The 15,597-nt window shown below is 43.6% G+C and overlaps 1 protein-coding gene across 7 annotated transcripts in view; it reads right to left on the bottom strand.

Moving 5' to 3' along the window:
• The window catches only part of LOC114676843 (uncharacterized), a 49,430-nt gene that overhangs the window by 29,729 nt on the left and 4,104 nt on the right, over window positions 1–15,597 (bottom strand). The window contains exons 2-3 of one of the 7 annotated variants that reach the window (XM_077997944.1): window positions 9,489–9,803; window positions 6,453–6,996 (exon numbers count right to left, since the gene is read on the bottom strand). The exons of 2 other annotated variants lie outside the window; for them this stretch is intronic. The gene's annotated coding sequence lies outside the window, so the exon portion shown is untranslated. 4 more of the 7 variants (XM_077997947.1, XM_077997943.1, XM_077997949.1 and 1 more) reach the window with 4 other exon arrangements.

Below are 15,597 nucleotides of genomic sequence, written 5' to 3'. Positions count from 1 at the left end.
AGATCAGCATAAATCCTCAAAGACACAGACTCTTCGTCACTTCAGGTGGAAATCCCAGTAAATTGAACACAAAATCATGTACACATAAGCATTTATAGCCTGGGTGCGGTGGCTCATGGCTGTAATCCCAGCACTTTGGGGGGCTGAGGTGGGCAGATCACTTGGGCCCAGGAGTTTGAGACCAGCCCGGGAAACAGGGCGAAACCTCATTTCTACAAAAAATACAAAAATTAGTTGGGTATGGTGGCGTGTGCCTATAGTCCTGGCTACTCAGGAGGCTGAAGTGGGAGGATCACCTGAGACCAGGAGGTCAAGGCTGTAGTGAGCCAAAATCATGCCACTGCACTCCAGCCCAGGTAACAGAGTGAGACTCTGTCTCAAAAAAAACAAAACAAGACAACAACAATAGCAACAACAACGTATGTGCACTTACTTTTCCTAGTGAGAAGATTCTCAGCTTTATCATTTTTTTCCAATCAATGGCTGCCTAAGGATCTTTAACTTTAATCAAATTCTCCAAGTGATTGATAGCCACCAAAAAAAACTTAACCATATAGCAGATTCCATGCAGCAGTGCCTGGTCCATATCCATTCTGCTTTTACTGTGTCCATATTTCCTGTGGGCAAGCACCAATGACTGACTGCCTGAGGACTTTCTTTAGCTGCAGGAGTGCACTAGACCCCTAAGAGACAGATGGAGAAAATTTGGGACTTAATACCTCCAGGAAAAGCCTTCAACCATTGACAGACGGAAGTTGGTGAATAAACACCCCAGCTCCTCACCCCTCAGATGGGACAACGCCAAGACCTACTCTATATAATCTTTCAGGATCTCCCATTGGGATTGACCCAATATCCACAGGATCAACCTGCCATCAGCATACCCTCTATTGGCTTTTTTCCTGGTTGTTTTACTTCCCTATCCTCCTACTTGTGCTTGAGATCACCTTCTACTCTGCACCCAAATCTGTACCTTAGGGTCACCTTCTGGGGAAAGTTCTCAGCCCAAGTTAAATGACTATCCTATTTGTTCTCTTATAGATTATCCATTCTGGCTATCAATTGGTTCATCTGTATTCAATCAATACTAAATTCACAATATCTGCTAAGTGAGACCAGTTTTATATCCATCTTTGGAAATCTACCTGTATTTCACTGATCCCTTCTTTAATGGTAAATCAGACCCTACTTTGTATTTAAAATCACTATACTCTGCACCAAACTAGAGGTAGCTTATAAAGAAAATACATTACTCTTCCTACCATTTTAGGTTTTTGTGCCCAGCGTAGTTTCTTTAAAAAAATTTCAGGAGCTCTTCGAGTCCTTGGGGGAAAATGAAATGAATGAAAAAGGAGCTGACCTGGGTCTCATGGAGGCTAAACGTTTCACTAACTCTGTTTTGTTGAAGATTACAAACTGATTTGGTTTATTTGTTTTTTGTTTGTTTGTTTTGGTTTGAGAGCTTTCCTTCTTTCTCCCTTTATTTGGCACTCATCCTTCTTAAAAGACTATTTGGGTTTTCGGAGCTGGACTCTGGGGACCGCAGGCATGTTGTTTAGCAGATGGATTTCTGCAGTTCTACAGACCAAACCTAATTATCCATTTTGAGTTGTCATCTGAGTTTCTGTTTGAGTTGCCAATGTTTGTCCATTGGATTTTTCTCCTGTCCATTAAGCAATTTTCTCGCATGATAGAGCAACTACACCAAAAGAATTTCAGGAAACCAGAAGCCATGTGTTGAGACCCATAGGGGAGACTCTGAGATTATTCACACAAAGTCCATTTCTCTCCTTAGGCAAGGAAGCAGGAAATATATAATACTAGAATAAGGAACTCAAAAAAGATGTGGCCTAACACATCTACAAGACACAGTCTGGAAAATTCCTATCATGTTAACAGTCCAACATATGCGCTGAATACATTTCTACTCGGTCAAGCCAGAGAATATTTAATCTCCATCTGAATAACATAAAAACGAAAATGCTATAAATTGCAACTATCTAAATATTTTTTGAATCAATACAAATCAAATATGTTTAAGTGTTCTTTTCTCATTTTTCTTAAGTTTCTACAAAGGGTCAACTGCCACCCGCACCCAGCATCTCCTGCCATGTCTGAAGTTTGGGTGACTCACTGACCCCATAGAAATCAGTCTCTCTTTAGCGATACCTCCTATATTCCTTCCTTTTCTTCATTGCTTAGCAATAGCACTGCCAGGGAAATGGAAACAAACAAAAAAGGACAAAATCAACCACCGTTTATGTTTATAAAGTTTTCATGAAAGCGAAATCATAATGCCTAATGGTAACAAGAATGCTTTTTAAACTTTTTTTTTTTTTTTTTTTTTGAGACAGAGTCTTGCTCTGTCGCCCAGGCTGGGGTGCAGTGGCCGGATCTCAGCTCACTGCAAGCTCCGCCTCCCGGGTTTAGACCATTCTCCTGCCTCAGCCTCCCGAGTAGCTGGGACTACAGGCGCCCGCCACCTCGCCCGGCTAGTTTTTTGTATTTTTTAGTAGAGACGGGGTTTCACCATGTTAGCCAGGATGGTCTCGATCTCCTGACCTCGTGATCCGCCCGTCTCGGCCTCCCAAAGTGCTGGGATTACAGGCTTGAGCCACCGCGCCCGGCCCAAGAATGCTTTTTAATAATGAGAGACTTCATAAGCCTTTCAAGTCCTTTAAAAAATGATATATAATAGTTGTACCTATTTTGGGGGTACATGTGATATTTTGATACATGTATACTATGTGAAATGATCAAATTAGGGTAATTAGGGTATCCATCACCTCAAATATATATCTTCTCTTTGTGTTGGGAACATAATTCTTCTAGCTATTTTGAAATATATAATAAATTATGGTTAACTATAATTTCCCTATTCTATTATTGGATACTACAACTTATTCCATCTAACTGTATCTGTCAAGTGTTTTTGAATAAGAAACATTTAACTGACTTTTTTTTTTTTTTTTTTTTTTTTTTTTGAGACGGAGTCTCGCTCTGCCGCCCAGGCTGGAGTGCAATGGCCGGATCTCAGCTCACTGCAAGCTCCGCCTCGGTTTCACGCCATTCTCCTGCCTCAGCCTCCCAAGTAGCTGGGACTACAGGCACCCGCCACCACGCCCAGCTAGTTTTTTGTATTTTTTAGTAGAGACGGGGTTTCACTGTGTTAGCCAGGATGGTCTCGATCTCCTGACCTCGTGATCCGCCCGTCTCGGCCTCCCAAAGTGCTGGGATTACAGGCTTGAGCCACCGCGCCTGGCTGACTTTTTTTTTTTTTTTTTTTAAAGAGATGAGGTCTTGCTGTGTTGCACAGGATGAACTTGAACTGCACTCCTAGGCTCAAGGAATCCTTCTGTCTCAGACTCCCTAGTAGCTGGGACATAAGGCACATATCTTTGAGCTTGGCTTAACTGACTTTTAAAGCTATAAAAGTAGGGATAGGTAAGATCACCTGAACAACATGTCCATTTGCATAATAGTAGAGTTTCTCCTTTATCAGAAATGTGCAATTTTCCTTGTCCTTTAGAGTTTGAGTTGTGAGTTGAGATAATGTTTTTGCTACCAGCAATCCTACATTAAATCAACATACCTACCAACGGCTGTCCTAACAGGGAATCATCTAGTATCCAAAGAACCACTTTTCCCTGCCCACTGCTATTGCTCCTGGATACCCACTCCACGTCACCTTCCTTCTCTTCTTCATTCCTGATTAGTAGAATGTGTGGCTGGTATCTTCCCAAACTCATTAATAAGGTCACCAAGGCTGCTGGGGATCTGTGGTTCCCAGGCATCCTATTCTTGCTGAATTACCACTCCTGCTGTTCATTCACTCCAACTTTCCACTACATTACTCTCAGCCTCTACCTAAGCTAGATACTTATCCTTTCCTGAAACATCTGCCAATTCTCTCTCTCACTTTGCAACACGAAAATGTAGCTCTGTCTCCCTAAAACTGCAAACAGTATTAGTTTAACACCAAAGAATCTGCACTTTGCCCTTAAACCATCTATGCTCCTTTGTTAGGAAGGAGAATAAGGTTTCACTCCTAATTCTTGTCTGAGCAAGGAAAGATGCTTTACTGGAGTACTGACTTGGCCCGGTGAGTCCAAGTCCCCCTGGAAACATTCTTATAAATATTTCACCACGCTCTATCAAGAACACTGGAGGCTAAATGGGTGTTTGGAGGCTTCCTTGGTAAATTAACTACATTCATTTACAGCATAGCTGCTATGAGAAGATGCACTTAGTTTTATGTCCAAATAAAAAAAAACAAACAAATTCCGCAAAGGAGTACAATCTAGGTTCCAAAATCTAGATCTCCAGCCAGGTCGGCTCTTTCTGGCATCTTCACATGGATGTCCCTCAGGCACTGAAAACCCAACATTTGTACTCCACTAAACCTGCTTGTCCACTATCCCTATTAAATTAGTAGCACCTTTTTACATTGATTGCCAAACCTAGAAACCTGAAACAGCTTTGTTTCTTGTTCCGCACTGCCCATATCCAGCTGGGCTCAAATTTTGCTAGTCATCCCTCCAAAATATCTCCTAAGCCTCTCAGATCACTGTAACAACCTGAGTTCAGACCCCACCAGTTTTTACTGTGACTATGAAAACAACTTCAATAATTTCCCTTTTGTTTTTTCTGCTCTCTTCAGATCCATCCTTGGCACTGCCTCTAGAGTTTTCTTTCCAAAACACAGATAGGATTATGACAGGCCCCTGTTTAAAAGGAAAGAAAAACAAACAGAAAAAGCAAACTTTAGATTGTTCTCTGCTAAGTCAAAAAGCCTGACTTCAGAAGAGGGATTCTTGCTCATTCTGTCACATTTGAGCACCTGGGCAGTACAAGGATTTGCGGGCAGCCTGGCAGCAATTCTCCAGGAGTCTCAGATGTGAGCCCTTCAATAAGGCCAGGAAATAGACAGTAGAGCTGTCAGTCTTCATTCAAATAAAGCCTATGCATTCAGTCTTCTCTCTCTTCAGGTGCCCTAGAAAAATCTTTAGTGAGTACCCCCTCACCCGGAGCCAAAAAGATGCATGGAGAGGAGTCTGCCTCTTGGATTCAAGTGGGGACTGTTGCTACAGAAATAATCCCTTGGCTTTCCTGTCCAATCTCAGATTTCCAATAACCAGAGTCAAATTTTGTATTAATTGTGGTAGATCCCCTTAATCACAGTTTTTCTGAGCTCTCCCCTCTCACTGCCTTCCTAATTTGTCTCTTATCTTACTCAAGTTTTAATTACTATATTTTAAGTTGCTAAGGCATTCTATGCTGTTCAAGCAGTTTTTAGAATAATAATTTAGAATGCCAATCATTTTCTCCCTAATTATAATTCTGAGTTGAAGTTGCAGAATTTGGGTGCAAATTTTTAAAGAACACTCAGCTGGGCGCGGTGGCTCACGCCTGTAATCCCAACACTTTGAGAGGCCGAGGCTGGCAGATCACAGGTCAGGAGTTCAAGACCAGCCTGGCCAATGTGGTGAAACCCCTTCTCTACTAAAAATACAAAAATTAGCCGCGCATGGTGGCAGGTGCCTGTAATCCCAGCTACTCAGGAGGCTGAGGCAGGAGAATGGTGTGAACCCAGGAAGCAGAGGTTGCAGTCAGCTGGGATTGTGCCACTGCACTCCAGCCTGGGCAACAGAGCGAGACTCCATCTTGAAAAAAAAAAAAAAAGAAGCCCAGCATGGTGGCTCATGCCTGTAATCCCAGCACTTTGGGAGGCCGAGGCAGGCGGATCACGAGGTCAAGAGATCGAGACCATCCTGGCTAACACGGTGAAACCCCATCTCTATTAAAAATACAAGAAATTAGCCGGGCGTGGTGGTGGGCGCCTGTAGCTCCAGCTACTCGGGAGGCTGAGGCAGGAGAATGGTGTGAACCCGGTGGCAGAGAAGGAAGGAAGGAAGGAAGGAAGGAAGGAAGGAAGGAAGGAAGGAAGGGAGGGAGGGAGGGAGGGAGGGAGGGAGGGAGGGAAGGAAGGAAGGAAGGAGGGAGGGAGGGAAGGAAGGAAAGAAATAAAGAACACTTTTGGCGGGGCATGGTGGCTCATGCTTGTAATCTCAACACTGTGGGAGGCCGAGGTGGGAGAGGATCACTTGAGGCCAGCAGTTCAAGACCAGCCTGGGCAACAAAGCAAGTCCCTTTCTTTCTCTTTCTGTTCTTTTAAAGAAAGAACACTTTTTCTAAAATCTAAATGTATTCAGTCAACAAATATGTTTGAGCCTATATTTAGCACCAAACACTAAACTAGATGCTGGAGCTACAACAGTAAGGAAAAACCCACATGCTCCCTGCCCTCCCAGAGCCTACAGTTGGGTGAGTGGGATAGGCACGAATCAAACAATCAAACAAATAACACATTCAAGTTTGAACCTGCAACTGTAGAAAGTGCTCTCAAGGGGAGGTGCCCGGTGCTTTGAGAAATATAATGCAAATTATTATTATTTTTATATTTTGAAATGAAAGGTCTCACATATTTATTACTGGACCCAGTCAACCAGCACGTTCATAATAGATTCAGAGAGAAAAAAAAATATTCCCAATAAAACATGACCAACTCTCCAGATAGTGGTGACATTTTCAGCTTGACATGGCAACATGGTCATGACCTTGAGACAGCATAAATACGTGTGCCATCTCAGTGTCATTCCTTACAGACCCAGCTTGGTTCTTCTCCAATGTCTCCTTTTGGAGTTGTCCCTGATTTTATTTACAATTTTCATCCGAATCTACTGGGGAATGGGATAATTTTGCTTTTGTTTCTTTGCCAGGAATCGCTTAATCCTGAAAGTTGTGAGAAACCGTGGCGAGAAGTGGAGTCAAGCACACACCACCATGGCGAAGAAAGGAAGAGAGAGTTATAATACAAATTAAATCAAATGTAATCAGAGAGGTCACGTAGGAAAGGATGCTTGATCTGAAATAATAAGGATGACTAGGAGATACCCGCTTGAGAAGGTCAAGTATTCCAGGCAAAGGGAACAGCATCTGCAAAGGAAACAGTCACTGTGGGGACGGGGACATTGAGATGAACTTAGAGAGGCAGGTAAATGTAAACCCTTCAAAGTTAAGTATTATCTTTATCATAAATGCAACTGAAGTCCTTGAATCAATACCTTCATGAGGAGGAAATGAGGGTGCACTCGTTTCGTTCTAATCAAAGGAAGGGGGACTTATTCTGAATTCCATCTCTGATTCCCAAAATATCTGGTTAGTCCTTTAATGTTTCCATGACTCTAGTTTCCCTACTTATAACAAGTTTACCTCAATGCTTGTCACCTCTGGTTTTATAAAAGTATTTTAAGGAACAATGAGTCATAATTGCTGAGTTCTTTGAACTCCTTGGATGAAAAGATGTTATACTGCCTATAAACATAAAGCATTGTTATTACGTATCAGACAAAAAGCTGTCCCCAGCCAACAAGAAACCAGGAAAATATAAAGTATATGAGGTGCCATACACTTCCGTAATATTTAAATTTATGACCTGGGTATAAATTAAATGGGTTTAACATTGGGTGAAGCCCAGCATCTTTGATCTATAATGCCCACAGCACTATGCAAACATTGAGCCATCTAATCTCAAAATGCCCTGTGGGTGTGTATGTCACAAACACCAGCCATTATAATTCTTTCTTTGAATTTTTTTCCTAAAGCACACCACCAGAGTTAGTGTAAAATCTCAGAAAAAGAATACAAATTAAGGCCGGGCGCGGTGGCTCAAGCCTGTAATCCCAGCACTTTGGGAGGACGAGGCGGGCGGATCACGAGGTCAAGAGATCGAGACCATCCTGGCTGACACGGTGAAACCCCGTCTCTACTAAAAAATACAAAAAACTAACCAGGCGAGGTGGCGGGCGCCTGTAGTCCCAGCTCCTGGGGAGGCTGAGGCAGGAGAATTGCGTGAACCCGGGAGGCGGAGCCTGCAGTGAGCTGAGATCCGGCCACTGCACTCCAGCCTGGGCGGCAGAGCGAGACTCCGTCTCAAAAAAAAAAAAAAAAAAAAAAAAAGAATACAAATTAGTCGTTATTCTGTTAGTCTTCTTTCTTTTCATTCAAACACGCAACCAGAAGCATCTCTACACCAAAATACAAACATGATCACAAAGATAAGGAAAAGCTTAAATAACACAAGCAATAGATTTTTATTCCTGGGTAAACGTCTTATCTTTTTCTTATTTTTAGTACAGGGCAGGTTTGGTACTTTGTGAAATGTTTTGGCCTAAGAAGAAAGGTAGAGAAAAAGGACTAGAGATGAGGATACTATAAGAATGGGAACTTTGGCAAAATAAGTGAAATGGAAACAGGGATGAGATGAAAATTTATATAGGTTCATTCCTCTTTTTTTTTAGTTTTGAGATGGAATCTTGCTCTGTTGCCCAGGCTGGAGTGCAGTGGTACGATTTTGGCTCACTGCAACTTCTACCTCCCGGGTTCAAGCAATTCTCCTGCCTCAGCCTACTGAGAAACTGGGATTACAGATGCACGCCACCATCCCGGCTAATTTTTGTATTTTTAGTACAGATGGGGTTTCACCATGTCGGCCAGGCTGGTCTCAAACTCCTGACCTCAGGTGATTCACCCACCTCAACCTCCCAAAGTGCTGGAATTACAGGAGTGAGCCACCGTGCCCAGTAGTTCACTCTTTTCTTTCCTTTCACCAATACAGCTTAAGTAGAGATGAAGGGAGGGTGAGACACTCAAAACCCAGGGCCAACTTATCCAGGGCCCATGAAAATGTTTTAATTTCTTTTAAAATGAGAAGAAATAATGATATGATCCAGCTTGAATTAAATTTGTCTTTATACCAACACTGTTGTAAAAACAATTATTATTAATTGTAATGGTGGGAGGGGTTCACAAAGATAAGAGTACTTAAGGCCCTTGAAAGTCAGAATGTGGCCTTGGAAATGCCCTATCTCAGATATTTTGAGGAAAACTTGCTGAGGACATCCTTGACAATTTATTTATTCTACCCTGACACTACAGAATTCCACAAAAGCAACTGAATACAATATTAATGAAGTAATTCAACAAACTGAATGGAGCAAGCTTAGTAAAATCAGAACCTGGGCCAGGCGCGGTGGCTCACACCTGTAATCCCAGCACTTCGGGAGGCTTAGGTGGGCGGATTGCCTGAGCTCAGGAGTTCCAGACCAGCCTGGCAAACATGGTGAAACCCCGTCTCTACTAAAATACAAAATATCAGCTGGACATGGCAGCAGGTGCCTGTAAGCCCAGCTACTTGGGAGGCTGAGGCATGAAAATTGCTTGAACCTGGGAGGCGGAGGTTGTAGTGAGATAAGATCATGCCACTGCAATCCAGCTTGGGTGACAAAGTGAAACTCTGTCTCAAATAAATAAATAAACAAGCAAACAAACCAACCAACCAACCCTGGGAGATTATCAGTAAAGGAAACTGTGGTTTGACTTCTCCATACAGCTGATGTACACTGCATGGGGTGTATTCCCCTACTTACAAGGCTATTGAAGAGAGTCATGAACCTCATCTAAGAATTGGTAACTACAGGCCCGGTGTGGTGGCTCATGCATGTAATCCCAGCACTTTGGAAGGCTGAGGTGGGCGGATCATCTGAGGTCAGGAGTTCAAGACCAGCCTGGCCAACATGGTAAGACCCCATCTCTACTAAAAATACAAAAATTTAGCCGGGTGTAGTGGTGTAGCTACTCAGGAGGCTGAGGTGGGAGAATTGCTTGAACCTGGGAGACAGACGTTGCAATGAGCCAAGATAGCACCACTGCACTCCAGCCTGGGCAACAAAGCGAGACTCCATCTAAAAAAAAAAAAAAGAAAAAAGAATTGGTAACTACAAGTCCTTCCTCATGAACAACATAATCTATAACGTAGCACTAATAGGGTATTTTAAACATTTTCCTGGAATAAGAGTGTCCCTAGGATCCTGTCTGGAGCTAATACAAATCTCCTCTCAAGAAAAACACTTAAGGCTGGGTGTGGTGGCTCACGCCTGTAATCCCAGCACTTTGGGAGGCCGAGGTGGGTGGATCACCTGAGGTCAGGAGTTGGAGACCAGCCTGGCTAATATGGTGAAATCCCATCTCTACTAAAAACACAAAAATTAGGCAGGTATGGTGGTCACCTGTAATCGCAGCTACTTGGGAGGCTGAGGCTGAAGAATTGCTTGAACCTGGAAAGTGGAGGTTGCAGTGAGCCAAGACTGCAGTGTTGCACTCCAGCCTGGGCTACAAGAGAGAAACTGTGCCTGGGAACAAAAAAAAAAGACCCTCTTGGTGTAATCAAGTTGCCAAAACAATACAAAAAGATCTTCAGTAATTTGTAAAGGGCACACTTTTTTTTTTTTTTTTTTTTTTTTTTTTTTTTTTTTTTGAGACGGAGTCTTTCTCTGTCCCCCAGGCTGGAGTGCAGTGGCCGGATCTCAGCTCACTGCAAGCTCCGCCTCCTGGGTTTACGCCATTCTCCTGCCTCAGCCTCCCGAGTAGCTGGGACTACAGGCGCCCGCCACCTCGCCCGGCTAGTTTTTTGTGTTTTTAGTAGAGACGGAGTTTCACCGTGTTAGCCAGGATGGTCTCGATCTCCTGACCTTGTGATCCGCCCGCCTCGGCCTCCCAAAGTGCTGGGATTACAAGCTTGAGCCACCGCGCCCGGCCTATGGGCACACTTCTTGAAGAAGGAACTATCCCATAAGTGGTTTGATATGCAAGTAGAAATGGTGAACAAAGACATGTAGACAAATGTAACTGAACATTGACTCTATTGAGGAATAAACTCTGGTTTTTTTTATCTTGCCTAAATTCTCATCTAAGGGGTCTGGGGAGTCATGGCCTAGAAATCATAAATTCTCAGCAGATGGGTTTTATTTAACCCTATATATAGTGACTTACTTTCCAACCTGACTCTGGCATAACATTCAGAGGCGAGGAAGAAAATCAAAATATTTTACCCCAAAACATGTTTCTTTGCCATATCTTGAAAGCTGTCCTTTGTGGGGGAAAATTTGCATCTGTAAAGAATTTCATTAACATAGCTAGATCTTCTTCTTCTAGACCCTCCCAATCCTGAAGAGATTAACTGGCCCAGGGCGGTGGTCACGCCTTTAATCCCAGCACTTTGGGAGGTCGAGGCCAGCGGATCACAAGGTCAAGAGACCGAGACCATCCTGGACAACACGGTGAAACCCCGTCTCTACTAGAAATAAAAAAAAATTAGCCGGGCGTGGTGGCGGGCGCCTGTAGTCCCAGCTACAGGAGAGGCTGAGGCAGGAGAATCGCTTGAACCCGGGAGGCACAGCTTGCAGTGAGCCGAGATCGCGCCACTGCACTCCAGTCTGGGCGACAGAGCGAGACTCCGTCTCAAAAAAAAAAAAAAAAGGCCGGGTGCAGTGGCTCACGCCTGTAATCCCAGCCCTTTGGGTGGCCGAGGTGGGTGGATCACGAGGTCAGGAGATCGAGACCATCCTGGCTAACACGGTGAAACCCCGTCTCTACTAAAAATACAAAAAATTAGCCAGGCGTGGTGGCGGCGCTTATAGTCCCAGCTACTCGGGAGGCTGAGGCAGGAGAATGAGGTGAACCCGGGAGGCGGAGCTTGCGGTGAGCTGAGATCCGGCCACTGCACTCCAGTCTGGGCGACAGAGCTAGACTCCGTCTCAAAAAAAAAAAAAAAAAGAAAGAAAGAAAAGAAAATTAACTAAAAGTCTATTTTTTTTTTGAGACGGAGTCTCGCTCTGTCGCCAGGCTGGAGTGCAGTGGGCGGCAACCTTTGCCTCCAGTTCAAGCGATTCTCCTGCCTCAGCCTCCCGAGTAGCTGGGATTATAGGCACCTGCCACCATGCCCCGCTAATTTTTGTAGTTTTAGTACAGATGGGGTTTCACCATGTTGGCCAGGCTGGTCTCAAACTCCTGACCTCAGGTGATCCACCCCCCTCGGCCTCCCAAAGTGCTGGGATTACAGGTGTGAACCACCACACCCGGCCTAAGTCTAGCACCTTTTAAAGATCTGGATAGGAAACATTTGTTATCTATGGTCTCTAAGGGCACCCGCTATAAAACTTCAAAAGAACCTTGGTCTCCACAATCTCTTACCTTAACCTGAACATTTCCTTTCTATGATCTCAGGTCTTTAGATAAACTCAACCAATTGTCAACCAGAAAATGTTTAAATTTTCCTAGCGCCTGGAACCCTGCCTGGCTTTGAGTTGCCCCGCCTTTCTAGACCAAACCAATGTATTTCTTAAATGTATTTGATGTCTCATGCCTCCCTAAAATGTATAAAACCAGGCTGTGCCCCGACTACCTTGGGAACATGTTCTCAGGACCTCCTGAGGGCTGTGTTATGGGCCATGGTCACTCATATTTTGCTCAGAATAAATCTCTTCAAATATTTTACAGAGTTTGACTATTATCATCAACTATTAAAAAAAGGGTCAATGTATAATTTAGAAGGTGGAAAGGACAGAAACATTGGATTACACTATAAATTAGGAGAGGGATATGATAGGAGTTAAAACAGTCTAAGATATATGTATTATTCAGGAAAATAATAAAAATGTTCATTTTCTTTAGACTTTTAAATTTAAATGTCCATGGGGCATTTCATCCCAATTGAGAGCAGACTTCTGAAAAATAATGAAGAATTAAACACACGCATTTACCGTGAATCCTCCTGAAACCCTTATTAAAATCACATTAATCGAATTTAAAAGGTTTTTTTAAAAAGCCTGAAGGCAGAAAGACAAATATAACAGGGTAGAAGACAATATCAACATTTTGGGAACTGGAAAGCAGATAGATGAGAGATACTGACTGAACACATTCCAGACAGCTGAATTCTAAACCAGCAGTAGTCAAAGTGAGCCTTCCAAGAATTTCAGGATTTGATGGTATCAGGATATCTGAGAGTGAAGCGAAGGTGGGGCTAAAAACAAGGGAGATTGGTTTAAGTTAGTTTAAAAAGAAGTTAAGAGCCCAGGCACGGTGGTTCATGCCGGTAATCCCAGCACTTTGGGAGGCCAAGGCGGGAGGATCACGAGGTCAAGTGATCGAGACCATCCTTGCCAATACGTTGAAACCCCTGTCTCTACTATAAATACAAAAATTAGCTGGGCGAGGTGGCGTGCAGTTGTAGTCCCAGCTATTCGGGAGGCTGAAGCAGGAGAATCGCTTGAACCCGGGAGGTGGAGGTTGCAGTGAGCTGAGATTGCACTATTGTACTCCAGTCTGGCAACAGAGCCAGACTCCATCTCAAAAAAAAAAAAAAAAAAAAAAAAAAAAAGAAGAAGAAGAAGTTAAGCCTAGACAGGAGGATTGCTTGAGGCTTGAGCCCAGGAGTTTGAGACTAGCCTGGGCAACATGGCAAGACCTCATCTCTATAAAAAATTAAAAAGTTAGCCAGGTGTGGTAGGTGCCTGTAGTCCCCAGGTATCAGGAAGGCTGAGGTGGGAGGATCCCTTGAGCCCAGAAGGTTGAAGCTGCAGCGAGCTATGTTTGACCCACTGCACTCCAGCTTGGGCGACAGAGCAAGATCTTGTCTCAAAAAAAAAAAAAGAAAAAAGAAAAAAACTTCAAGACTGAGATCCCATCTTTACCTCTTGTTTACTCTGGCATAAGACTATATGCTTTTTCTGTGGAGTGAGGAAAAAGGGTCTTTGGAAGAAGGAACATAAAGGAGGTCTAGAGTGTGAATACTGTACTGTACACACAGGGATTAAAAAAAAGTTCATTTACTAAAGTTGATGCCCCCAGTTCTCTTCCAGCCATCCTCCCAGAAAGCTGACCACCCTGTGTTTACACTGAGTGCTAAAGATTACCAGTCCTTTCTAAAAGTAATTTTATTGGCATTCCCAATTTGACTCAACCTGAGACCACAATAAAAAAGCATCAACTACAGGCACAGAACGTTCAGTATACTTCCTTTTATTTCCCTGCCCCATTTTAACCTTTGAGCAGAAAACCAGGAATTATCAGAAATCGGAGGAAAGAAACCAAACCAGTATGAAGAGACCAAAACAAAGAGAAGGAAGCAACTGAAAAAAATATTATTCTTGAATAAGGACATTTTATTGTATATTTTTAGAGACAGAGTCTCTCTGTGGCCCAGTCTGGAGTGCCGTGGTGTCTTGCACTGTAACCAGGGCTCAAGCAATCCTCCTGCCTCTAATTCCCAAAGCACTGGATTACAGGTGTGACCCACTACACCTAGCCTTTGGTTAATATGTTAAAAGCCCATTAATAAAATCCTCAATGTTGGTCTGTATTATATAAATGTTATCGCTTTTATGTATTTATTTGGAATCTGCATTATTAGGAATCTAAAAAAAATTTTTTTTGATGGGATACAGCAACTCACGCCTATTATCCCAGTATTTTGGGTGACTGAGGCAGGAGGGTCCCTTGAGGCCAATAATTGAAGACCATCTTGGGAAACACAGTGAGGCCTCTGTCTTGAAAAAAAAAAAAAAAAAGGATTTGACTGGCTAAGGGTTGATTTATTTATTTTGGGATGGGGTCTCACTTTGTCACCCAGGCTGGGGTGCAGTGGTGCAATCTCAGCTCACTGCAGCCTCGACCTATCGGGCTCAAGGGATCCTCCCACCTCAGCCCTACAAGTAGCTGGGACTACAGGCTCGTGCCACTCTGCCTGGCTAATTTTGTATTTTTTGTAGTGATGGGTTTTCAGCATGTTGCCAAGGCTTGTCTAGAACTCCTGAGTTCAAATGATCCATCCGCCTCGGTCTCCCAAAGTGGGATTACAGGGGAAATCCATCGCACCTGGCCTGACTTATAATGTACATGGCATAAAATTAAAAGTGGCCAGGAGCAGTGGCTCATGCCTGTATTCCCAGCACTTTGGGAGGCCGAGGCGGGCGGATCACGAGGTCAGGAGATCGAGACCACCCTGGCTAACACGGTGAAACTCCGTCTTTATTAAAAATACAAAAACAAAATTAGCCAGGCGTGGTGGCAGGTGACTGTGGTCCCAGCTACTCGGGAGGCTGAGGCGGGAGGATGGCGTGAACCTGGGAGGTGGAGCTTGCAGTGAGCCAAGATCTCTCCACTTCACTCCAGCCTGAGCAACAGAGCAAGACTCCATCTCAAAAAAAAGTGTATGTATTTATGCATTCATTGCTTGGGGGTAAATAGATAACTTCTGGATGGTATTAATCCATAAAGCCCACGTTCCTGGTAATGTAAATAGAACACATTGGAAATAAATCTTCATTTCTTTCTTTCTTTCTTTTTTTTTTTTTTGAGACAGAGTTTCACTCTTGTTGCCCAGGCCGGAGTGCAATGGCGAGATCTCCACTCACCGCAACCTCCGCCTCCCAGGTTAAATGATTCTCCTGCCTCAGCCTTCTGAGTAGCTGGGATTACAGGTATGCGCCACCACCCTGGCTAATTTTGTATTTGTAGTAGAGATGGGGGTTTCTCCACGTTGGTCAGGCTGGTCTCAAACTCCCGACCTCAGGTGATTCCCCCGCCTCAGCCTCCCAAAGTGCTGGGATTACAGGCGTGAGCCACTGCGACCGGCGAAATCTTCATTTCTTAAGAACGGCATTATCATTTCTCAGAAAACATAAAAATTAGAAGTTT

The sequence above is a fragment of the Macaca mulatta genome, chromosome 3 (genome assembly GCF_049350105.2).
Source record: "Macaca mulatta isolate MMU2019108-1 chromosome 3, T2T-MMU8v2.0, whole genome shotgun sequence".
NCBI lineage: Eukaryota > Metazoa > Chordata > Mammalia > Primates > Cercopithecidae > Macaca > Macaca mulatta.
This window is presented reverse-complemented; position numbering and strand designations above follow the sequence as displayed.